The sequence below is a fragment of the Melospiza georgiana genome, chromosome 14, assembly GCF_028018845.1.
Source record: "Melospiza georgiana isolate bMelGeo1 chromosome 14, bMelGeo1.pri, whole genome shotgun sequence".
In the NCBI taxonomy this organism is placed as follows: Eukaryota; Metazoa; Chordata; class Aves; order Passeriformes; family Passerellidae; genus Melospiza; species Melospiza georgiana.
In genome coordinates, this window is record NC_080443.1 from 10,776,709 (window position 1) to 10,803,271 (window position 26,563).

Sequence of the window (26,563 nt, forward strand, 5' to 3'; positions counted from 1 at the left end):
ATTGTCAAATTTTAGTAGAACATTATCCACTTTTCTATTCTGTATGGCAGAATTAGCCATCTGCTTGCTTATTAAGCATTTTTCAGTTGTTTTTTTTAACTCCAAACCTAAGAATTGTTTTGGTATGATATTTCCATCCCAACAAGTAATCATTTCATGGTGTTCCCTGCTCCATTCCAGTAAAACCTGTTTTCTGGCCAAGACATGAAACTCATATGTAGAAATGAAATGAAGAGAGATCACTCCTCTTTTCTGTGGAGTGAATCAGTGATTTGTGAATAAATACATATTTAAAAGATTTACAAGTAACTCCAACATGTCAAATATGATCAGCATGTATCCTATTCTTTCTCAAATCAAATGAATCTTTAAATTAGTGATTATTCCATTTTAATGATTGACCTTCAAGAGAAAATGTAATCAAAGGATGTCATTCATTCTGTATAAGTAATGTACATACTATCACAATCAAAAAAATTGAATATGAACAAATTTATTATTATTATGAAATTGGACAAGAATAATTTATATTCTTTCTCATATGTATTCACATAATACCTGCCTACTGATTGATTTATCTATCTATTTATTTATTTCTGTAAATTCTAGGGCCAAGGAACACTTCGTACACCTCTTAGACTCTTAGCAGTGTCCTGAATTCAGAAAGCAACAGATGTCCTACACTAAACTGGGCAGGTATTTGCTTTTCAGATTCATTAGTGATGGAATACTGGTGATAGATTCTCTCTTCTGTGGAACAGATTTTTTAAAAACAAACCAACCAAACAAACAAACTCCCAAACCTAACCCCGAACCACAGCACTAAACCAGCATTAGTGAGGTTGCAGAATTCCATGCCACATGAACCGACACTAGAAAGAAATAAAAGCAATTGTCCCACCAGAATGCAGCTATCATTTCTAACTGAAGCAATTTTTTTCTAGTTAGTTAGTTAGGTATTAACTCCTCAGTCCAACCTCCTCAAAAGGGACCAACCACAAGGTGAACCACAAGCATTATTTGCTGAAATCTATACCAGAGTTTTCCAGCACTAACATGAACGTGCCAATGTGCAGATCTCGCTTTAGAACAGACCTGAGACCTCTATCTGCACAATTATCTGCCTTAACCACATTTATCACTGCAAAGCAAATCAGAATTACTATTAGTATCAGATGTTTTTCACCTTTAAGAAGAGCATGAGAAAAAGAACAAAGAAAAACAAACATTTCTTTCTTTTCTTCTAAGGAAAAGCAACAATGCTAGAATCAAATTGGAAAGGTCATGTGATCTAATGGTGTGTCACTGGCAGGTTTATGTGCACACTGTCAAAAAAGATACAGGCAGCATCTAAGCATGCCACATAGCTGTCACTTTCTGTTAATGGCAATAGCACTCATGATTTTAAAAGCCAGTGGTCTTTATTGCTTTGTATTTGAAGTGATTTACTGCATTTTCTTCCACTGAGGAAGCCAGTGATAATGATAATGTATGGCAGAGTGCTTGTCCTTTTTGACAGCCTCAGTAATTTAATCCTCCTTTCCTGCCACAATATTTCAATAAGAGAAACCTCTAGACCAATGGACTGGAGAAAATCCACAGCCTGGGGAGTGTGAGTGAGTGCTCGGAAAGCTTTTCATTGTTTTAATTTAAAATACAAACACAGGGATCAGCTTCTAATTTTTGTACTATTAATATGACCTAGAGTGAAAGTAGCCTTGGTTTGGAAAACACACTAGAAGAATGAGAAGCAGGGTTTTAAGAAATTCTTTAAGAAATTTTTGGGCATCTTATATTAGACAAAGTAGCTGCACGCCTGCAAATGATATCAATCTGCAAATATCAGTAAACTACTGTGAAAGATTATAAAGACTGAAAAGGTGTTACAGGAATTTAAAAAAAATTAAATAAAGAAATGGAACTGAAAGGGTTTTGCTAGGACAGAACTAGAATGAATATAGCCCTGGAAGAATCAAACATAGCTCTTCAGAATAGTTTTCATTTGTTTTTGAGGGGAGAAGGTGGGGTAGAAATTATTCTCGGATTAAACTCCAACATTTTTAATATTCACTTTTTTCTAGTTACTCTGCCACTGTACTGACAATTCTTTTTGACTCTCCACCTCACAGTAAGGTTTCCTCTTCCCCTGTGCAGACAGAAATCTTCGACATATCTCATACTATCTTTTGCTACCCAAAATAAACTTATTTGTATGAACAGAAACTATCAACTCTGCTATGGAGTGAGACAGTGGAATACAGCAATATGAGGACATAAGAGGCCCTGAATTCCTGCAGAAGGATTTATTGAAGGACACATCTCTATGAGTCCCAGGGAGCCCATTTCCCAGAGCTGTAGATTTTTCAGTTTTCCCTAAAGCTGTTGCCCAGCGTGTACATGGCAGCAGGAGTGCAGTTGGGAATGGGCTGGGAATGGGCTGGGAATGGGTTGGGCATGGGTTAGGAATGGGTTGGGAATGGGTTGGGAATGGGTCTAGGAATGGGTCTGGGAATGGGTTGGGAATGGGTTAGGAGTGGGTTAGGAATGGGTTAGGAGTGGGTTAGGAATGGGTTGGGAATGGGTTGGGAATGGGTTGGGAATGGGTTGGGAATGGGTTGGGAATGGGTTAGGAGTGGGTTAGGAACGGGTTGGGAATGGGTCTAGGAATGGGTTGGGAATGGGTTAGGAGTGGGTTAGGAATGGGTTAGGAGTGGGTTAGGAATGGGTTGGGAATGGGTTAGGAGTGGGTTAGGAATGGGTAGGGAATGGGTCTAGGAATGGGTCTGGGAATGGGTAGGGAATGGGTTGGGAATGGGTTAGGAATGGGTTGGGAATGGGTGAGGAATGGGTTAGGAGTGGGTTAGGAATGGGTGAGGAATGGGTTGGGAATGGGTTGGGAATGGGTGAGGAATGGGTTAGGAATGGGTTCCTGGCACAAACAGCCAGGCCAGTGCCTGAGTGGCTAAGTCATTCAACCAAAGGAATCTGCAATTTGCCACCTTTTTCTCTACTAACAGAAAGCAAAGAACTGGCACTCTGCCTTTGAATCCTTAATTTCCACTCAATTTCTTACTTTCTTAGGTTATAAGAAGCTGTTATTGTCATCCGCTCTTCTTTTGGACATGTGGATGACTTTCCACATGTGCTGCTCTCATGGCCAAGTGCTCCTAAGGCCACCACAGGAAGTGATGGGGAGGCAGCAGGGAGACAGATGGACAGCCAGAGAACTTTAAAGGAAATGCCACATCAACAGATCCTTCCCTTTCCCATAAGCATCCCAAATGGAATTTCCTAAGTTTACTAATACTGTATCTAAAACAATTTTAAATGCAAATTATTAACAAACCTAAAGAGTTCAAACTCATTTCACTCAATGGAAAAATTCAGACTAGTAAGTAATACATTCAGCACAAGAACTTCATTCAAGTCTGGGGAAAATGATTACCCAGAGTGAAAATATATTTTTAGATCCTGATGAATAACATGTTTTCATAGCACCTCTTAGTACTGCCTGAACTTAGAAGCATTAACATTGCTGCAAGGCATGGAACATCTAATTTTTCTATCCAATTAATTGCAAAAATAATTCAAAGTTGACTCATGACAGTTTGCCTCTAAAATTAAAATTTTAAAGTTAGTCCTAAAGAAGTAATAAAAGCTGAAGACTGCAATGACCATGGAACCTTGTTAGAACTCTCTGCAATTCAAAATATTGCTGTTCTGCTATAGTTCAATTTTTTCATAGTTCACATTCTAACACAACTGAACAACTAGATGATGAAGCAGATTTTCATCAAATGAAGAAAAAAAATGCTCCACAGTCTTGAAATTATTGTAGAAAAGGAATAAACACACAGAATTATAACAATGTTTCTTGATGCAAAGCCTTAACATTTGAAGAATCCACTTTCAGAATAAGGATCTTTAGAAATTTATTTTTATTAAAAAGTACATCCCATCTTTCCCAAACCCCTCCTCTCTACTTCCACTTGTACTTCAAGTTGTTCAAATAGTCACGTTTCTAAGAGAGAAAAGTTTTTGCTTCCCAATTAGATTTGATATAAAACCTTTGCCAGGTTTCATAAGTCTTTCTTCTATTTCTGCTGTCTGTTCTCTAGGACCACAGTATAATTTGGCAATTTTCACTGCTCTTTGAATGTATGGGCCTGAAGTGTTTGGAGGCATTCTCGGATATTCTAATATGTCTTTTCAGTGGTACCAAACACAATAGGTCTTCTCAGTCACTCTGGTCATCAGGAGGTACCCCACAATGTCAAGGGCAATCAAGACGTTTGCACCATGATCCTAAACTGTTTAAACTCCCCCATGCAAGTTTCTATTCCAAGACTCTGGAAGAAAGAGAATGATCTTCAAACCATTCTCAGTGAAAAAGTCATAGTTGAAAAAACCCAATTAATGCCAAGTTACATGCTTGAACCACCTGTGAAAATGGAAATTCATGGGATCTTGTACATCCAGATTACTGAACTCTATTATATTGTTTTTCAACAGGTTTTGTTAATTTTCTCTATCTCACTTGCCAAACAATGACAGTGAAAAATGTGCAAATAGTATGGGAAAAACTTCAAATGTTTTTAAAGCAATGAATCTCATGAAGCCTTCTGTAACAGTTAAGATGTTTTTAAAACAGTCAATCTGTTCCAGTTATAGATAATATAAAATGCTTTATTTATTATAAGAATTAGTGATTTTTTTAGATTACTTATGGACTTACTCCAATTTTCTCCATGCAAAAGTCTAAAAGACTATTAGTTTCCTTCTAAGCTCAAAGTAAATTTTGTTCTACCCATGCAAATCTCGTTTTTATTAAAGAAAATATTCAATTAACCTCAAATATTCAGCATACTCAAATCTAATTAGACATGAATAAGGGATGCAGCAAAGCTATAGTAAACACACATACAGATTTCATTACTATTATCTTACTGGCTTCTCAACTGGCATTATCAAAAAGCAGACTCATTAGGTTTTCCCCCCTATGCACAAAGCTAATCTTGAGTAGAAATTAGACACCCAATTATCTAAGCAAACCTCTACAAATAACAACCACATTGGTATAATGCTGCAGAATACAGTCCTGAAGCAATTAAGGCCAAACCCCACCTTTTAATGTTGATTTGTTGGGATATTTTGAAGTTCATACAGTTTTATAATCCATACTCAAGCAGTAAATAGAAAAAGAAAAGTTGCACAGCCAAGTTATGATTAACAGAAATAATAAAATACAGCACTACTACATTGGAAACCCTTATGAACAACAGTCTCTCCAAAGCATGATGCTATTTTCAAATATCACAGCTTGAAATGTATTGAAGTTTCACAATCACCTTAAAACTCTGAAATTTTATTTTGTATTCATCATATCTTTCCTGCATTTTTAGTTAAACTTTGCAGAGTAAATACCCAAAATACAACTATGCTTAGACCATAACTAGTACACCCAGGAATCAGAATTGTGTAAGACTTTTGTGTCTTGTGAATGTTTTTTATATTCAAAGCAATGAGATTCAAAAAGCAAGAGAAATTAAAAGCCTTAAGAAGCTTTCATTGGCTTATGGTATTATTTCAACAGTTTTTGAAAAGGATATTCCATTTATGTCAGCCTAACTAGAACATCTGGAGAAGTGCCTACAGCAGCTAACAAGATGAACTTCTCCAGCTCATAAAAAGAGTTCTCCTTTATGCAGTGTCTTATTTAGCACATGATGCCAGAAATCCCATTTGTCTGAATGGAAGGAAGCCTCAGTGAATTCAGGACTTCACAGAACTACTGTTTTCTTGGTGGGCTTATTTTTCTTTCCCAAGGCCCTCAAAGATCCATGTCCTTGGAGTCACAATGGTGGATTGAGACTGAATGCTTTCAGATGTTCATTTATTAGAGTCTAGCATATGCAACATGCAGGATTCAGTATTCTAAGTAAATAGCAATTTATTAGTATTAAATACAGTTAAGTAATTTCCCATTAAAAAATTCTAATTAAAGATACACTGAGTATTCACAAGTGATAATCAAGTCCATGACATATTTTCTCTAAATGTATTTCAATTGTACATGGTTGGACTGAATTTTTCCTTTTCCTTTGTATCATGTATCAATAGAAAAATTAGTTTGTTGTGTTCTTTCAAAAAAAAAAATAGTTGTGTAATGACTAATTTTTAAAGCAAATTGAAATATATTGCAGTTTCAATTTCTTACACAAGCCTACTTTTGTATTTTAGTTTATACTTAATAATTGCATCCTGATCTCAGTTCTTAAAAAAACCAGCAGTAATATTTCCCCAAAGAGCTGGAAGAATGACAAATACAACAGTACAGAGATAAATGTAAATATAATGTATAGGAAATAGGCTTTGTTGCAGGCATTTTCATAAGACAATTTTAGGGAAGGAACACACCTGCTCAGGGATAGGTCCCACTCACCAGTTCTATGGTTACAGTCACTCCTCTGAGCACCTGCTGGCTTTGGAATTGACAGTGGATTGTCCTCTGCAGGGAAATTGTTTCATCTGCATTCCATACTCAGCTGCTGTATTCTTTCATCTGATGTAATTCATGACTTTGTAAAACCAAGTGATCTAATTTTAATCCAGATTTTTCAACTTCCTATTTGAAACAAAACACAAACCAAAATAATTATTTTGTGTTTCTTGAAGTGTTAACACAAACCAAAGACACCTATGAACCCTTGGGTAGTTTGTACAATTAACACTGAGGGATTGATTTGACACACGCACAGTAAGAACCTAAACCCAATGGTTTGCAGTTAATAATATTGTTGTAACAGATACTGATTGAAATTTGATGCTTAAAATGTTTTTGCAATAGTCATATGTCCTGGTGTCCTGATGTCCTGAACCAGGACATCATAGTTTACTGAAGAAGATTAGGTTAAGATTATGTTTATGTATTAATGCTATCTCAACCACTAACTTCAGTTGCCATTATTTTTAGCTACACAGCAAAGTGATCCTGGAACTGCTGGAAACAGTTTCAGTAATATTAGGTACCAAAGTTTTCCAAATGGAAGAGAATTGTCAGTGCCTACTGCAACTATACCCCATTCAATAAAAACCCACCAAGTTTATATGCTATTGTTAGGCATATAAAGTGCAATTGCATTTAGATAGTATTCAACTTCATATACTGAACTTGACTAGTTAAATCAAACATACCTTTAAGAGTTCAAATTAATAATATAATAAAATTAAACACAACTATTCTTCATCAGACCTTTTCTTATTCTCTTTTAAGTAAAATTACGTTTTTCTTTTCCTTGTAAAATTGTCTCACACTATTCAGCAAGGTCAATTATATTGTGTACAGATAAATTGTAATAAGGTTTCTGTATTTAAGTGTGAATGTCAGACTCAACTGAAAGTCACAAGTACTTCCCCATGTAATTTAAAGAAAGAAAAGCCACTCTGGTTTCCAAAGTGGAGTAAGTAGCTGAGCATTCAAAGAAAACATTCTTCAAAGAGCAAACACAACATGTTGGAGTACAGAAATGTCAAAAAAATTTCTTTTTACTTCTTTCATTTCTTTCAAGTTCATATCTTTATTAAAAATATTTCCCCTATGTGGAAATATTTTGACAATTTTTGATTTTAAACTTAAATCACTTGAAGTATTAATCAGATGCAGAAGACTGGCTTTCTAGATTCAGTGTTCAAACTGCAAGTCAATACTCTAATTCATTATGGAGATAGCTTACATTTCCCCAAGCAAATTATATGATTAATCAAACTGAAAAGCAGGTGTATCCTATTGTAAAAATATCCATCATATAGAACAATTTCCATTGCTGTCAAGTCCTTTCAATATTTGATGAAGTAATTTTACCCCCTCCTTTCAAAAGACATTTCCTTTTATTATGTATCCTAAGACACTTTAACTAAAAACCCAAATCTGAATATTTCAATAAGGTTGTTTTATTATTCAGTAGATTCATGGAAATTTTACTAGGATGACAGAAAAAATTCCACACCATTCTGTCTCCACTAATACAGGTACATGGCTTCAGCTGGCAATATTACTGGGATTAGCATAGAATGATGAAATATTTAAAAGGAATTTTTTTTTCTAAAATCTAATAAATCAAATGACTGCCAAATGTCATTAAAGTGATGGTCTCTGACTTGAATATGCTTTTCATATTCAAATTTGAAAAGAAAGAGATGAAAGCCTGGAAAGGTTACTCAGTTTCAACTAATAACCTCAAGCACTCTACATTCACATGCATAAAAAATGAAATTGGCTCTATTGTCTAATTTTACTTCAGAAACAACTCTTTTCTTCTTGCACTGAACAGATGTATTAGCATCTGTATTTAAAGGGATATGCTGAGTGGTTTTGTTCACCCCAAAGTATTTAGCAGCCATGTCAGACTAGTTTGTACACAGACAGTAGCTTATGAATCAAGTCCAAATACAATATCCTGTATTATAAAGTGTTCCTTTTACATATCTTAAAATTTGTTTGACATATTTAACACTTGTAGTTGCATACACTAGGCAAAGAATATTGCACTTTTTCAAGGCTAGTGGGGTAAATTCGGGTATTCTGATTTCTTACTTAAACTGAAGCAAGTGACTGAGCCATACTATTAGAAAATTATAAGAAAAAATAACAAATTATCTTGGAGATTAACAGTCAAGACTACTTTGAGTCCCAGTTTTATTGATATTAGACATGAATACAACACATACAAAGCAGAATGCAAGCTGATTAGAAAATACATTTACAAATCAAAAATATAAAACTGCTTAAGAACAGAATTAGCTCACATGTCATATTTCATCATTAATACAAAACCACTCACATTATGAACCCATGCTGAATATATATATATAACATCCAATACATGATATGAATTCATTTTTAAACAACCATTTATATTTCTATGATGCAGAGTGAAATATGTTATTTAAATCTATTCCTAATCTATTCCTAAGCTGCTTTGTTTTAAAGCCTTTTCTCATTTTTTAGGTACTGTTCAAGAGAACAATGGATAGTTTGTCAACTACTGCCCACAAATAATTCTATTTAATGGGAATAAAATTAGTCTTTACATTTAATATTTTAAACAAAATATAATACAAAATTTCACCTAACTCAGAGAATGGGCAGATATTGAAGAATATTAAACACTTTCAAAAATGTCCCAAAGAAATTGGTTCAGTGCTTTCATTTCAGGTGAGGAAAACAAAACATGGGTAAGATACTTAGTCTATGTCAAAATGCTTCCTCTACCATTTAATACTGCCTGTTTGTAATTAATGCTACCCAAAGATTTGGAAGAATCACCAAACTCCTTCAAAATCTTTAGGGATAATGTAAGTACTAAATGCATTGGACATTACATCCAAATTCGAAATCTCAACTTTTCTCAGCTTCCTGATTTCTAAGATTAAAAACCTTTGGTTTAATTCTGTAATTAGTCTTGACTGCCATCCACAAGCAGCTGTATATTCCATTTTTTGATTTCCTTTTTGGTTACAATAAAAGGCTAACACTTTCGTATGAAAAATAGAATTCCAACTGTCTCAAATACTCAACAACAGTATCCCACAGAAGTGCTTTAAAAAATAAGTTTGTGCTTTCTGCACAGAAAAGCTGAGTTGAAAGGACCAACGCTCCAATTTTTTGCATCCACAGTTTTAACTAATATATTGCCTTGAAAAACTCAAAATAAAGGGAACTTCTAAACAGTAAGATCAACTTGAATCCTGTATCAACCAATGCTCAAAAAATTGCATGCTTTACTTCTTAGCATTTTATATATTTATTTCCAGAGTCCACTTATTCACTTCTATTTCAAGCAAAGCGCATATAAGATAAACTGTAAGCTATTCTCCAACAATCATAAGTAATCATCCATTTGCTATCAGTATTTCATTTACTATGAATATTGATTAACAAATATATTACTGAATGAGAAATAATCCTCTTCCTCTATCAAGTGCTGAATTCCTGTGATCATCTCATTAACAATGTCAGAACATAGCCACAAAAAATGCTATTACAGGAACATCGAGTAATTCCAGTGTACAGAGATACAAACATTACATAATTAAGCGATTATGATTAACAGGGCAACACAGAATCATATCCACATAAAAATACATATTGCAAAAAAATTACTCTAGTCCTGTATGTAGTGACTTTTCATGTGAGCAATAACCTGTTCTGTTTTTACCTTTCCCCCACACTGATGTAGATGTGAGAACAGGAAGAGGGATACAGAAATGTTCCCTGCTCCTTCTTCACATGGATGGGACTTTAATAAAGCACATACACCTCAGACTCTCCCTAAGACCTGGGGCAGAGATCTCTCTCTCCTTGTTGAATAACTCTTGTGGTCCCTACTGAAGGGGGGAAAGGCACAGAAAATCTTCTCCCAACATCACTGTCCTGCCATGTGCCAGGAGAAAAATGTAATGCCTGAGATCAGCACCAGACAAGGCTCCATGCAACCCCTTCAGCTCTTGCTAGAACTAAGAACACACTGAATATAAAGATCTATCTGTGACAATGAAGGGAACTCTGGTTGCTGCCTTTTTACCTAGTGGAGAGTACAAATTCATCATTTTCAGACCACCATAAATTAATCCTTAATATTTTCAAAGGCATTAAGTACTTGCTACAGCTTGAGCCAATTCAATGATTAGGTACTGACTCTCTATGAAATCTGTAATGTACCAGCCATGCACTCTTTTTTTTTTTTAAATGACAATTTCTAATTAGGTATAGAGCACCACACACTTTAGAAAATAGAAGGTTCTAGAGGGATGTGTGCTTTCCCACCACAACCATGACGACTACATCTCTGATCATGAAGTCATATTTGCATTTTGTTCAGAACTTTTGATCACTTGCATAGTCTTTCTTGCATTGCTTTCTCTTCAGCTCACCTCACACCCTTTCTGAAGAAAAAACATAAAATTTTTCAATGTTTCTCCTGAAGTGGAATTGGTTTTAAAGATTCATTTTTGCACCTTGCCCGTGGCACAGCCACAACTAACAGATTTTAAAGATAAATTGTTTCTAGAGATGGATAATACAAAAATATAAATATATCTGAACCTGTTTCATTGGTGAGATATAAACTTGCATAATTCTGAATTTTATTTTCTCCCCAAGAAGCTGGGAAGGCTTCATAAGCAATATTGTTACTGTCCTGAATGAAGGTACACCTACTCCTGCAGACTGTTTCTAAGAGAAAACTTCACTTTTTTTAATGTTTAATCACTCATCTTCAATTGATCCATCAGAAAAAATAAAAACCAAACATCAACTTGTTCAAATCTCAAAGCCAGTGAGGTACACAGGTACCAACCAGTCACATAATTAAGAAATTAAAATGTTGTGTAAACTTACCTTTCATTTCGAAGGGAAGCATAATTCTTAAGTTAAAAAGGCATGAAAGGCAGAAAATTCCTTGAGGAAAAAAAGATATTCAGCCTGAAATCGGGCCTTCTACTTAATTTCATATTCTGACTAATTTGTTTTATGTTACCTAAAAAAATAATGGGCAGTGACTTCAGATTATGTAGTTTTCAATCATTTTAAAAGCTGCTGTTTGGTGTTTGGTATTATTTTTCCATCTTCTTTTAATTCTTCTATCTCAAAGAATGACTTGCAGTAAATGCTTTCAATTACAACTTCAAAGTGTATTTGACAAGGGGTAGATAGAAGTTGTAAGTCCATCATTTCAGCACAGGGTCTACTCAAACTTCTGTCATCTCACACTTTATCAGTTGCAAAACACAGCTTAGGTATTTCCTGGATACTTTAAACTCACTTTTACTTTAGTTTCTAGATTATAGTGACCCCCAGCCAACAACCATCTCAAAGGTGGAGAATGTCAAATGGTTCTTTTTAATCTTAGACCAATCAGTAGTCTTTAAAAGTACAGACTACAAGTTTAACAAGTTGCTGCTATCATACACTGATAAGATGGTTCTGTTTCATAGATTTTATTTCTTGTTTTATTAAATATGCTGGTGCAGGACTTTTAATTCCCCAATTTTTTACAGAAGAAAAACACAAAGAAACAGAGGTTACTTCTATACAGGAGTAGGAGAACACAAAGGATTAGTATTACTGGCATGGTAGAATTGAGCCAGGTCAGTAACACAGGGTAATACTAAAACCCTGAAATTTAATTCTCTAAATTCACTAAATTCAGATTAAATCCACAAAACAAGCCAAGTTGAGAAATAAAAAATTGAACACTCAAAAATCTCCCTGAAGTACACTAAAGACATTCAGGTCCTGCAGAAAATAAGTGTAAAGAGGAATCATATCAGCCAAAATTTAAAACTGCAATACAATATCCAAATAATTTCCTTTTTAAAATGAATACAGCTAGCATATAGGTGGAAATACAAGTAATTCAATGTTCAAGTAATTGTACCCCAAAAAAAACCATAGTAAAAGGAATAGTTTTTATTGATTTGCTATACATAACCTTGAAGCTTTACAACTTCTCACCTTAGCACAAGCTTGTGCCCTTCACCAGGAGAACCATGAGCACTTGGTATGGCTTTTTTGCTGTTTAAGAAAGATTTCCATGTCAAAATTGGTTACAACTTGATATCTTAATTTACAGGTACAGATAACGGCTGCTATCAGTAAACTGCTGTTAGAGCAAGAGAATGCACTTGTGGCATCTGCAAGAAAAAAAGAGAGAAAAACCAGAACCACTCCCAAACAAATTGGGTTTGCCAGTAATTGCCTCATGGCACATTTTAAGGCAACTTGGAAGTTGACAGCAGTAAATCTTATTGTGAAAACTGAATGCTATATAATTTCCTGTAAGGATTTGGTGTAGATGTGGGAGTGTAAAGGAGGAGGGGATGGAAGAGAAAAGATTTTTTTAATTTTTTTTTTTAATATAAAGACAAAGAAAATGCAAATTCCCAGTTTTGATGTCTATTTTGAGGATCTGAAACAAGGCTTTTAATCAATGTATTATACATCAAATTGATAATGTTAACTTCTGATTATTCAAATGTATGAAATATTCATAGAGAACTGTCCAAACTTTTACATTTCTCAGACTTCTTTTCTCTATTAATTATCATGCCTGGAAGCTTTTTAGTAAAAGCAGCAGCCATCAGCCTGACTGAACCTGACAAGCTAGCAAGGCCCAATTACACTGGCACTCTGTGGCACTTTGATGTACTGGAAACGAAAAGAGATAGGGGCAAATTGTATAGCACATTATGTTAATGACTTGATTTAATCCAGCCACTAAACTTTATGTAGCCTGTTAAAAAAGATGCTAACACTAATTATGCCACTTTGGAAAGGAAAGAAGGGGACAAGCATTTCATACAGACAAAGTGAAGCTCATAAATGTTGTAAATGAAATGAAACAAAATGAAGTAATCTATGATTAATCATACATCATAGACAAGAAGAAAAGAGAAAGAAGCAAGTGGTACAGTTAAGTAGTGGAAAATCTGTTAGATACCCTTTGTGATCAACATATCTAAGAAATAACCATGAACTGTCTAATTTGCAACATGCAGAAAAACCTCAGTGTGATCTTAAATGGCTTAAACAGTTTGGCATACAACTCAGATCTAGGGGATAATTAGCATAACAATCTCCAAAAATCACAAGTTTTATTTACACTGTTTGATTACCAGCAGGATATTTATCTCAAAAGATAAAAGGCAGAGATTTTTAATCTTAAAAAAATACAAATTCAGTAACAATTTTGATATGCTGTATTCCATAATTAACCCAAGAATTCATATAAACCAATGCATATTCTAAAAATCCAATCTGTATCAAATATACTTGTTGTCTTAATAGTTCAGAGGTTTTATTGTTTCATCTACCCTTCATGAACATGCATTTTTGTTACCACAAGAACAGATCAATGGGGAAAGGTAGAAATTGATGAACCTGAAATAAATCTACACAAAGTTCTCACAAAAGAGCTCTTAAATGACTGTGATAAAATACATGACCAGAAAATTATAGAACAAGTGTATTATATTTGGATTTAATAAAGATGAGTAGCACTAATTTCAGTTCTCAAAATTACAGGTGTCAATTGTTTCTAAAATTATACATATAAACAATGCAATTCCATCTTCAAAAGTACTCTCTGCATTTTTCTGAAGAATACATGAGTGATAGCATTTCAAAACCTCTTCTACAGCTTTAACAAAGAACAGCTACATTTCTCATACAAAGAATTGCTTCTTGTTGCTTTGTAGGATGTTTCACAGCCTTGAAAAGAGCATTTTAAAAAAATCAAGCTACCTCTAGGATATCACACTGCAGAACATAACAAACCATGAAGTCTGATAGGATATAACAGTATAGCCCTGGTCCTTTAAAAGAAGGCTGAGACAGATCAGAGAAGTATTAACTGTTAGAAGCACTGTCATCAATTTCATTTACTAGCTTTATATTTTTTAACATTGTTCAGTCAAATTTAGATTAGAAAATATGATGATTTTTTTTTCAGAACTATTCTACTGAAATACTGTTCCAAGAAAATTTTCCAAATTTGTATTAATGTGGTCTTATTTTTTATATATGTCTTTGTGGTAATTAATTGCTGGTTTTAAGCATAAATCAAGAGAACATGATTAGTGCACTTGCCCACAAATAATAATAGAAAAAGAAGTACACTGAAGTGATTTGATACTGTACATATATAACTTTACAGGAAACTGATGTCAGATACAGCAAAGCTACTCTTATACAGCATTAGGTTTAAAATATTTTTAGTCTGGCCAAATAATTGCCATATACATTCTGACTCAGCTGTTTAATATTACTGGATAATGGACTTGAAATAATATAGTCATTTCTGTCAGATTTTATTGCTTCAAGAGGACTATCACCTTGATGTGAAAAACATTGGAAGAATCAATGTGGTTAAACCCCTTTGCTGCAGTCCATCTGAGTTTTGCTGAGGAGCCTGAGAGCAATATAGGTGCTTTACTAACAAATGAAGAATAACTGCCAGGCAAATCTTCTCTTCCTTGCAGAAGATTAACCCTGCAAATCAATGACCTTTATAGTCATCTAAACTGTATTTAGGTGTATTTTTTTTCTGGTTTGTAAAAATAAAAAAGCAGTGCTTCCCAGATGAAAGTTGAGGACTGGAATGATAGAAGTCCTGTGATAGACTGAGGTATGAACAACTGTTAGCTTTATACACAACTATGGCCTGAATTTGTGGATTTCCTCTGACTATGTTTAACACCATGCACACATAAAGAGTAATTTATCCTTTTTTAAAAGAAAAAAATAGTTCTGCATGCAGGTGGATTATTTCAGAGCATTTTGGGTTTTTCTCCTCTGAAGCAAATTACTTATAAACACAACAGGGATTCAACATCATATTTTTTCCAATTTTTCTAATGTAGTCTTACACAGAAGCTGCAAACAAATGAACATGAAATTTTAGCATTCTGTTTGTGCTTTTATTGTAAACTTGGTATTGTGGACTTGGTCTATTTCAATGATAAACAGTTTAAGCTCAGAGGTGGAACAGGATGACCTGCCTTTTATAATCTTTAAATAAATCTGCCTCTAACAAGTTTAAGTCACCAATATGATAAGACATACTACCCCTCTCTCTGTCTGAAAGGATTTCCAATAGCAGCATTGGCTGTTATCTGCAGACAAAAGGAGCATAATCATTAAAATGGTCTTTAGAACAGCCTAGTTCTAAGGGAGAATATAAAGACATTTAAAATAGAAGCCAGGTTTCCCTTAATATTTTATGAATCTAGGTCAGATACCAGATTTTTGCATTCAATTATGATACAGTTTCCATTTGGGAAGAAAATAACACCACCATATCCACTACCCAGCTTCAGCTATAAAGTACACCAGAATATAATTTCTGTCATGGAGCTTCCCATAACGAGGCAGCTCCCACTGCTAGTAAGAAATGCCTAAGAAAATGGAAAGAGACATAGATTTATTAACAAAATACAGTTACTTATTCATAAAGATGAATTCTACCTTCTGGTTCCAATCCTTCAGTTATTTCTCTCTCATTTCAAGAAGTAATTGATGTTTGGTCAGCTAACTGCTCCTCTGACAGATGTGAGAGCTTTTGTGTCTCCTGTTAAATTTCTTCAGCCATCTCCACCTTATCATCTTCTAGCCTTTCTTGTTTAACCTCCTGTCCCATATGTTACATAAAAAGATAAACTTACAGTCTTTGTAACACCCCTTGAATAGTAAAACTTACTAAAGTTCAAAACTTAAAGAGTTATGGCCAATATGCAAAGTCTTTAAACAATGGCATTGCTTATGCAGCCCAGGAAACAATGAGAAGTTGTCAACTGCAGTAACAAATAATTGATACAGTAAAAAGAAATTCTCTAACGATGTATATTTGTGAAAACATAACTATTATAATCACTTGCTACCTGTCAACATATATTCAGCCTCTTAGATTTCCAGATTCATTTATATTTCAGCTCTTTCAGTTCTACAAGGCTCAGTTTAAAAAAACAAAAACCAAAACCAAGAAAACCTGCTCCACTACTATCTTATTCAGTTAGCAATTTTACAAATAAATTATACAATATCTTCTGTTTCAAAAGCAAACTAATATAATTTAAAAAAGAATCAGCGTGGTCACATAATACAAACATTCTCTAAGGTAAAATATCTTCAGTATGTAACTTTGAGGTAATCTTACTCCTTTGGTTCACTTTGAGCACTTTGAGTACAATTCTGTACAATAACATCTCATTAATAGATTCAGCATTGCAGGATAGTGTCCAGGATGGAAACTCAGTGATGACTCAGTGAAGTCAATCATGTAAAACCCCAGAGATGTGAGGCCCTGCTGTGCTCTCCTGGAGAACTGCAGCAGTGCCAGCACCTTTAGTGCCAGCAGCTCCCTCTGCATGGGCACCTCCCAGGCTCACCCACCCTCACATCTGACACCCTGGAAGGACCATGGCAGACAGCAAAGCCTGGGCTGATCCCCATCCACACATTTCCAGAGTCTTTGAGGTCTAAACCCTGCTAGGTGGGAAGCACAAAGGGATTTGATGTGATTTATTCACTGAATCCATGGTAGGTACCTCTTAGGTTGATGGGTACCCGTACACACATGGAAATAGGTGACATATCACTTTATCTGTGTATGGGAATGGATTATGGCATGAATGTTACTATCTCATACCTACAGCCAGGTCATTGTTATAACTCTAGTGAACCCTATGACATTGCCTGGTAAATGTTAAAATACTCAGTGATTAAGTGCTGCTAAACTCTTTTGCACCCTTATCTTTGCATCCATATCTTGGCACACTTACCCCCTTTGCATTCCTGAATTTAATACAAATCATTCCAAATTGTTTCTAATTCAATCTTCCTTCATATGCTTTAAATCTGTGTAGTAAGTGAGCCTTGCCAACAAACTCAGTAAAGCCATGTTTTCACAAATTCATATTAAACCCTGCTTTTGCCAAAACCTTTGATAGTATTCCTTTAATTGGCCAAACCACTTGTTCACAATACCTATTCACCTATATGCCAAAGTCATTCCATTTATTCATTATTTCCCTCTGCCATATAGGGGTAATTTTTAGAGGGAAGGCAAAACAAACTCCATCCAAACAAGAGCAAAATGTGCAGGGCTAGAAGTTGGACTTTGGTGATCCTTGTGGGTGCCTTCCAACTCCTCACTGTGTTCTACAATTCTGTGAGATGATGCCCCTGTTATCCCTTCCAACCTGAATCATTCTGTGAATACTTCTGCAGTAGCAATGATAAAAAGCTGTAATCAAATCCTAGATACACAGGGCTTGAAGGGTACTAGAATATCTATGCAAGTTGCAGCAACTTAATAACAATTAAAAGTGTAGTACCCTGGTGACACAGTCAGGGGTAAAAGAAGCAATGAAGTGCCAATCTGGGGAAGGCAAAGATTGCCACTTAAACATTAGGCATGCACTTAAAAGATCGCAGTTAAACTAAATATAGAAGGACAGAGTATGGAAAGTGTTGCCTAATTTTCCAAATTCAGCTTAACCAATTAATAGTACAGCCCCTGATATTTTCATGCTCTAAATATTATTTTCAATTTAGCATTATATAATCAAGCTATCAGTAACAACTGCCAATATGTTTTAACTTCATATTAATGTAGCTTAAGGTATCTTTATTTATATTAGCATCACTTAAGGCCAATTTTGCTAACACTTGATGTGGTCAAAAAATTGTTTAAATGTTCAATTTAGTATTAGATGTCAATAAAGCTACTCAGAATCTTAATAGTAAGCACATGATGAACTGAAGCCATACTCATAAGAATTATTCACAACAAGTTCATTCCATTAAATTGTTCACAGAAACACTTTTTTAAAAATACACATTTGAATAATCAAATCTAAAAATATTTAGGTTACTTCTGGTTCATGCTCTTCTTTTATAAACTTTATATATTGCCTCAATATATAACACAGTGTTGAGATACAAAAAGAGATTGCAAAGTCTTAAATATTCACTGACAAGTTGCCCTACAGCTTGGGAAAGACACATATGAAATAATCTCTTCAGTAGATTAAAAGAAAAATGTATTATTGTAAATCAGTGTATACTGAAAATATTAAAAATTTCTGAATTAATGAAGTTGAAAGACAATTAAACATCGCCAAAGGACTGTATAGACTTTGTGTAACTTTGTACAGTAAATTTTTAATTTGAGGGAAACTGACAGATGGGCCTCTTTTCTGTAAGAGCTTTCAATGTAGAGGAGAGAAGAAACACTGAATAAAGAGTAAGTATTAACCCAACAGAAGAAGAATAAATGCAGCTGAAAAAATATGAGCCTCATTCAGCATATAATCTGTGTTTGGTGAATTTTTGTACTTAATAGCTAGTCATAACCTTAGCATATTGTACAAATGTTCACTTAAAAGGCAGCTTTGAAATCACCAGCAATAGAAACTACACTTTTCTGGGCAATATTCCTGAACTTCAACATAGGTATGACCTCACATCTTGAGAAAATATTAGGCTTTTTTCAGAAAAATACCTCTTTCTACTTTGATCTTGTCAAGGATTGCATTTTTGTCTGCTAAATCAGATTTGATAGCCATCTCTAGTTTAGCAATTTGCAGTTTCATTTGCTGTTCCTTTGATTTCCATTGCTGTTCATGGGTCATACAGAAGACACTGTAATAAAACATATGGCATGTGAAAAACTTTTAGAAATCAGCTTCAACAGAAAATAATAAAGAAAAAAGCTTTTAGTGGCACAGAGACCACTGTCATCATGTCTTAGGAATTAAGTAAACACATGCTGGTCTGCTGCTGTTGAAACCAAGGCGCCTTTCTCAGGCTGCGGTTAAACAACATGAAAGAGTTTGTGGGATGAGCAAAGGAACTGGCCTTAATTTAGAGATCCAAAGTCAAAAAGTTGGCAGCATGCAACATTTGTGGGACTAGAAAAGGAATTCAGATGCATATCCCAGAATAATCCACAAGTCCAAACCTCAGCAACTGACAACTAACAAAACCATTCTTTCCGCATACAAAACCTCTTAATGTAGAGAACTGGGATCATCCACCTGATTTCTTTTAAATCTGTGAAACATGCAGAGCATAAAGTCAGTTGCCTGTTCAAAGAAAAATGTTGACCACAAAGTGACAACAGTTTTCTCATACTGTAAAACAACAATTCTGATACTGATTAAGAAGCACATTTAAAGTAATCGTTCTCCTACTTAAAAGAAAAAAACCAGAGGTGGGCCAAGAAATTAGAATAACTTCTTTGCCTGTAACACATTATTTACTTGTAAACTACAAATCTATGTGCAATAAGGATTGCATGGACACAGAACTAGAACTGCTGAAACCACAACAAAAAGCCTTACTCAGATTAAAACTAAATTAAGTTAATTATATAATTTATAGTGTAATTCTCAGTAGGCAAAAAGACAAAGCTATGCAATGAGTTTTCATATATATTAGACACAGTGGTATATTCTTTATATTATTATATTTGCATTCTTGTTTACTGAAAAAAATGTCGATGTTCACCAAGCACAAACCAGTTTATTCACTTTTGTACTCCATGAAAAACAGTAATTGTAGGATTTTGTAAACAAAAAAAGTCAGTTCCTCAACTCTTTGGTGAAGCTCATCGGCCAAAAAACTTTATATTTTACATACACCAATGTATTAGAAATCTTCTGATCTCTATTTTTTTATCCACCTATCTCTAGAAGAGTTCTATGTAACAAGCCTTGACCACAAAGAGAGGAGGAAGAGATGCTGCAGAACACATAGGACACATGAGGACAGCCCACATAGGTTCACAGACTCTACATGCTGATAGTTCTGAGTTCCTGTGAGTGCATTTATATCTCATATATTTGAAGAATGACTTTAAGATTAAAGAAATAAAATATTATAGCATGAATTGCAAACCCTAAAGTATAGAGGGCTTATACTCCTATATGCATTATTCATTAAAACATTGTAAATCCCTGTGTTTTGTCTTTTTCTCATACTATATCTAACCTATGTACACAGTTTTCTTGGCATAGAGCATTTCATAGTGTGACTGTTTTCACAGCATGCATGAGCTAAAGCAGAGCTTCTAAGTCCTGCAGTAATACATGCATCACTCTCCTATAATTTTGCAGCTAATCTACAGGCAATATAATGCACTGAATCCACTACCACCCCACAGTATTGCAAAGGTACAGAAGAGACAGTGTGTCCTCTAACTGCTTAGAGTTTAATTGGCTTCCATAAGGAAAGCATAACTCTCTTCAAAAGAAAAGAAATACTGTCAGTTTCCACACTTCTGAAAATGTTTTCAAGTTTGAATGACCACAACACCCAGTTATATGTGAGTTCATCAGCTTTAGGTAAAATTACTTCACATAAGGATGCAGCCAGGTGTTAGTTCAGTTTTTTAGAAGACTGTGCTGGCAGAAAAATCATTAAGCATTATTATTATGGTAGTTAAGAATTTAGATGTTTTAATGAAGAACATTTTAGAAGACAGGTTGTATCTGAACCCATATAATGCTAATGTTTATGTCAGTTTGAATTGAGTCCACGTGTGTTGCTTTCTTCTTTCAAATTTTAAGATTACATTTACTTGAATTCATGTGGAATTTCTTTCATATTTACTGTATTTGACTGGAGTTGAAGCCATCTGTGTAACTATAATGGTCAACCACATCTGGCACCATTTCCTTTGGAGGGAGTTTAAGCATTGCTAGATTTGCATTACAAGGTCATATGAAAACAATTCCTCCAAACCTTTAATACAAACGAATTGTTTTCTTGAATACTGACTAAATAATAAGAGTCAACTGACAAATTCATACTTGGTCTTTGCAAATTTTTCAGATCCAGTTCTGCAGTCTTTGCTTTGGCAAAATCCCCATCAACATCAAAGAAATGTCCCAAAAATAACTTTAGCAAAGAATGGGTTTATGCACCTTTGCCTCCACTTAAAAGTTGAAAAAGAATTATTAATTAAGTGGCACCTGTGGACACTGGCCTATCTACTGCTAGCCCAGGTAAGGTCTAGTAAAGTTGCATTGTTCAAAGAGGAAACCAAAAAAGCTGACCATTAAATGGTGGCTTTAGAATCCTTCTCTTTCTAATTTATTGATATCTATGCAATAACATGGAATGATCAAAGATGAATCAAGGTTTAAATGAGAGTATATGAAAAGACAGATCATTTTAGTGAAAGAAACACCATAGTATAGATTATTTACAATAATGTAAGCTTATTTTCAATTTCTCTTGTTAAATATCTTTTTATCATCCCATTATGTTTGTAAGTAGAACAGAAAATTTCAAGCCAAGATTGTTAAGTTGATTTATTAGTAAGAATTATTTCTCTGAATAAATGATTGAGAATAAACAAAAACATCATCAGAAATATTTATGACATGATCAAATTTTGGAGAAATCTCCAGCAGTTAACTAAAGTGAGAGACAAGTGACCAACTTCTCCATACAAAACTCTAAATTTTGTGATTATACAACTGTTGCACCTCCTAAGTAAAAAAAAAAAAAAGTTTTAAGCTGTTAAGTTTTTTAACAGAGCTGATGAAATACAGCAGAGCACCTGAGAGTTTCCATATTCAGTCATATGATGAACAGCAGCCTGAGCAGAGTTACACGTGTGCAAAAGCACAAAATATATATACACACATTACAGCACACAGTATATTAAGATCTATTTAAAAAGGACCAGAAGCAAATTCCCTGTATGCAGAAATCCTAACTTACCTTATGCAGCTTATCATCGTTTTTGTTCAAGAGTTCATTCTCTTTTTCTGGATTGTTTATTCTTTCCTGTTATTAAAATGAAGAGAGAAGTTTCAAGTAATGCACAGCACAAAATGAAATTACAATGAATGTGTGAACAGAAATAGCAAATAATTTTAGGCCATGTCAGGCTATTATTTGTTCTTTTAATACAACTGTCTCTCAGAAGCTTTATAAGATAAATCCACATGGATTCACTTACATTAGCCCAAAGTCTTTTCCATGCTGTTTAGATGAAGCTGAGAGTAGTATGTTGCAGTTGATCAACAATCTAATCACATTCCATCTTATGCAAAATCATATAAAAGTGTGTTCTATTTTTAAATTCCCTTTTAGTAAGTGAGAATCAGTATTAGCTAGGGCATGGCTTTTGCATAGAAAATATTTTTAGTGACATTATAGAAACAACACACCCTTGATTCCAAAACACTCACTACAGCAGGACCTGGTTTAAGGACATGAGATATTTAAATAGAGAATATCTACCCTCCATGCATTACAACATTTAAAACGTTTGGCAAAAATATCTGTGAGGTAAACTTGGGTCATGTAAAATACATTTATTTACAACAGGCAAAGCAGGTGGTAAAACTAAATAAAAGTTGTTACAAAATGCAAGAAAAAATCAGGTAGGTTTTCACATTTTTATTCCTTATAGATTGAAGAAAATGGGGAAGAAAGCATTCCCCATCTGATGTTTAGCCCTGTATCTGGACAACTTGTTAGTGATGAGAGAAGTCTCTCAGAGTCACAAGACATAGAAATAGAAGTGACTGATTTGAACTGCTGTGTAAGATGTAACACTGTACTCTAATTAAATCAGGTAAAAAGAGTACTAGAAAGTAGCAATACATGATCAATAAACAAGTATTATGTTTTTTTTCTATTAATAAACCACTTTTTTAGTATCAGAATTGACATGATGTCCTATGTTTTAACTTCAAATATAGTCCAAACACTGGTGGTTCAGATCAGGTGTGGGTCACAGTTCTATGAAATACAAACAGCATTTTGGTCAGAAGTTTTTGTTTTGAATACGATAAAAAAATATATAGTACCACTCTTCTAAATATGTTTGAAAGGTCTATCCACATCTTCTCCATTGAAATGTACCCCAACATTTATTTTTCCTTTATCTGTATGCACTACCTAAAGTAAAAGATTCTAGCTCCTGCCCACAGCCTCACTTCCTCTGTCCCTCTGTTTGAAATAGCTACTGACTGCAATTTATTTTGAAGATGGAACTATTTTAACTTCCCCTCTTTAAGCTGTTCATTCAGTTCATCACCTTTTCCTAAGCATCATGGTTGGTCTTTAAGTTCTTTAGGCTCTGTGAAAAGAAAGGAATATCCAGAAAAAAATAAAATAAATGATACCTAGTAGAATGTTGCAACACAGCATATTCCAGCAGTGGTCTGTGTCCCTGGCAGTATTTAGTGCATATATTCTCAATGTGGTCAACAGGAGACACTCTTGATCCGAGTAACTGAAGGCATGGCTGGGGGAAGGTGGCACTCCTGGTGCTCTCATCAACATTAAACCCTCAGTTCAGTCCTGATGAAAACAACCAAGAAATACATCTGTTCAGCAATTAAAAGATTTTGCTGTGGTTATGGTGGTTAGACATGCTGACCAAAAAACACCGCAGCAGCAAGCAGAAATGAATGTTGACCACAGTTATGGTAATCACAGAGCTTGCCACAGCTCTGTTAACCCTTAATTGTAGATATATAATTGTTCATAATCCTAATACATTCAGTTCTCTTTTCCTACTAGTAGTACTTTAAAAAGGCACTTCTGATTTCTTTTATATTTTCATTTATTTCAATGGATGACATTAAGGCACATTTAACCAATTTTAATATTAAATTAAGAATGCTGATAGAACCTCTATTTTCAGAGTATTAGTTAACACTATAGCAGCTACATTCCACAAATGCTTTAATAAAGCCTCATTCATTAAGAATTTCAATGTAAATAATATTCAAAGTTGAAACAACAGAGCACAGAAGTCAACCTTCTGTTTAATAAAATGAGTGTATGAAAATTTATGCTAAATACATATGTGTATAGATAGTGCTTAATGATTGCAGACAGAATAAAGTTAGTTTCAGTTTTTTCAATATACTATTTCCTACAAAGTAGTTATAATAGTTATGTTATGTGCCATCTAAACTAGAAATTTTGGATTTTACAGTTATTCACATTTAGTAGACATGTTTCAAAGATTCAAATTATTTCAAATTGGAAAACCATAGGATCCATTCTCTTATAACAAAAAAGAGCCACAAAAAACACTCATCCTTCTCCAAAATGCAACTTTCACTGTGAATATTAGAAATAATGTCTTCAAATAGCAGTTTGAGTCCTTAGCCCATGTTTCCATTCAGCTGCTGCCAAGAAAGAGGCAAAAGCACTCGATGTTTGTTTTAAATTACCAGAAAGTTGCATATGATTTAAAATGGAACAGTTTACTTATTGCTTTCTATTTAAGAACCCAAAAAGTCCTGTGAAACCTGTCTCCCCTGGGATTTCCATAGCTCACCCTATTAAAAAACTGGATTTGAGCTGCTGACAGAAGAGCTGCTTTGGCAGAAAGGATGCAGGTATTGCACCAAAGAGGGGAAGAGGGCAAAGCACAGCAAAAGGTAGAAATGAAACAACATGGGGAAAAAGGAATGGAACAAAAATCTAATGGCACAGGTGTGATGTAGAACGCTAAAGGGTAAGAGCAGTCAGAGGTTACAGGGATTCCTTGTGCTTCCAGCTCACAAGGCTAGGACACTTTACAGAGCCCTACTGCAGTTAGGATTCTCCGACTCACAGGAACTCTCCCATTTCCAAGCTGCCAGTCATTCCACCTCCATATGCACATGCAGTTCTCCAAACACATATGGGAAAAAGAAGGCAAGAGCTGTAATTTCACATTCAGTGATATTTTCATAAAGAAAATCATTACTTACAGTAGCCTTTTAAAATAATTTCCATGAACTTAAGAACACAAGTTCAAACTGAATCACTGAGAACAAAATAGCCAAATCTCCCTAACTTTATGAAAGACTGATAAAATGAGAGTGGCCTGGTACCTCTTTTTTTGGTAAATTGGTATATTTAAGTCAAAGCTCTCACTTTAAATCATCAGGAGTCTCTTTCAGTGGCCACACAGCCCAGTTGATTCTTCACAATCTGCCTGGGATAGCCTCCTACACTCTTCTAAAAAAAGCCCGAAACTTAAGACTAAAAATCCTTCCTCCATTTGGAGCAGCTTGAGAGAAGTGGTTCATTTTCATGCACTCAGTATTGACTGAAAATCAAGAACTGTGCATATTTTTTTTCCATTTACACTGGTTTATGAGTTAAAAGTAGAGAAATGACCAAATTCCAAATATCTCTTGAAACTGGAGAAATTTACATTCTATTGCTAAGAGAGAACTGCTTTTCTCAACCAGTTGTTTACAAACTTGATAATTTCCACACTGTCCCAAACGTTTAGGCTTCAAATTTAAAAAGAAATATATCATGAGCTTTTGAAAAGTTGAACTCATTTTGCAAATCAGCTTTCTACAACAGCTTTTTCAATTCCAAAAATGTGGCAGATTTAGTGTGTAATGCCCAAATTAATTTCTTCTTCTATAATTGACATTACAGAATGTAGGTAGATATACATTAAGATACAGCAGCTTTAAATAATACATCAACATCTTTGATTATTGTATAAAAGAGGACATGACAGAAAAACTTCCATCCTACACTTAAAGAGATGATTAGTTCTCCATTCACTTTTCCACCATCCGAAGTATTTGGTGCCAGCAGAATACAATTTTTATTAATTCTCTCTTATAGTTTAAACATATCAAATTCTGCTAATAAAAAGGTCTTAGCAACTTGTAACACCTGAAGGCCTGGACTCAAACATGCTGCAGGTGTGTCAACTACATGAAAATAATTTAATATTTATGTAGATATTCTTACAATTCCAAGATTACAAGGACAAGATTTGATAATGATTTGTAATTATACAAATTATTATAAATTAAAAAATTCCTTAACATTTGAAAAGGCATTTTCTCTTCCAATATTTATCAATTTTAGATGTATTGGACATACGGTCACAATGCCACGCTGGAGCAAGGGAATGGACTACAAAGCTTACACATCTGTAAACCAGCTGGATACGTGAAATATTTTCCTTTTATTCTTCAAAATATCAAATGCTATTGTGTTTTGACATTA

General features: G+C 34.4%; 1 long non-coding RNA gene across 3 annotated transcripts in view; it reads right to left on the bottom strand.

Moving 5' to 3' along the window:
- Positions 1 to 22,371, bottom strand: part of LOC131089294 (uncharacterized) — a 30,656-nt gene extending 8,285 nt beyond the window's left edge. The window contains exons 1-3 of one of the 3 annotated variants that reach the window (XR_009115236.1): positions 22,292 to 22,371; positions 19,062 to 19,201; positions 6,443 to 6,625 (exon numbers count right to left, since the gene is read on the bottom strand). This is a non-coding gene — a long non-coding RNA (uncharacterized LOC131089294). Of the gene's footprint in view, positions 1 to 6,442; positions 6,626 to 12,514; positions 16,338 to 19,061; positions 19,202 to 19,566; positions 19,615 to 22,291 lie in introns of those variants that run through there. The other 2 variants (XR_009115238.1, XR_009115237.1) reach the window with 2 other exon arrangements.
- Positions 22,372 to 26,563: the final 4,192 nt, after the last annotated feature.